We start from the raw sequence: 808 nt of genomic DNA, 5'->3' as shown, positions 1-808 counted from the left end.
CATTCAGTTCATTCAGTGATTGCTTATATAATCAGAATTTGATAATAATTATTGATAATACTCATGAAATAATTAAATACATTCTTGTGTAAGTTTATTCTTCACTTTCTTATGAAAACTATACTTCTCTAATATACTATGATCAGAGGTATTAAACTATCTGATAATTTCATGTTTTACAATCATGAGTTTCTTAATTATTTCTTCTTATAATTGTCTCTGATGATAGTGATAAATATCTCAGTTTAAGTTAAACTTTCACTTCATTCTCATCTCTATCAATGAAATTGTCAGAATATTATATATCATCAGTGTAATAGTTGAATATATACTCTTAACAATTTTTTATACCCCGGTGGCCGAATGGTTAATGCGGCCACCTGGTAGCACCTTGGCGTGGGAAACCAAGGTGTGTGGGTTCGAAACCCGCAGGGGATACATTAAATCCGGAACTCAAGCACCTCAGGTTTCTAATAAATACAGAGGTGTACAAATCGCTTCAATAAAATCGCTCTATGTTCCTGGGCTGGGAAGTTATTATCGCATGTATCTAATTGTCACTCCTTTGTATTTCCTATGTTCTTGTTATCTTGGCGTGGTCTCAACACCTGTATTTCCTCCTGTATAACCAACACTTGACCTGTATTTAACATCACGCAAGGACTCATCATAAGCTCCGCTTGCATATGAGTATAATGGAAGAATAATAATAATAATAATAATAACAATTTTTTATAACTTTAGAATTGATTTAGTATGTAAATTTATTAGATTATCTTAAAGATAGCAGTTAAATTCAGTTTTATAA

The 808-nt window shown here is 31.4% G+C and overlaps 1 pseudogene across 1 annotated transcript; it reads left to right on the top strand.

Moving 5' to 3' along the window:
• The first annotated feature begins 349 nt into the window (after nt 1-349).
• Nucleotides 350-438, top strand: BDCG_17474 (annotated as a pseudogene). The gene has a single exon. The product of its transcript is annotated as a tRNA-OTHER (tRNA).
• The last annotated feature ends 370 nt before the right edge of the window (nt 439-808 follow it).

The sequence above is a fragment of the Blastomyces dermatitidis genome (assembly GCF_000003525.1).
Source record: "Blastomyces dermatitidis ER-3 genomic scaffold supercont1.8, whole genome shotgun sequence".
NCBI classification, from domain to species: domain Eukaryota; kingdom Fungi; phylum Ascomycota; class Eurotiomycetes; order Onygenales; family Ajellomycetaceae; genus Blastomyces; species Blastomyces dermatitidis.
Note: the sequence above shows the minus strand (reverse complement) of the source record. Positions and strands in the feature narration are given on the sequence as shown.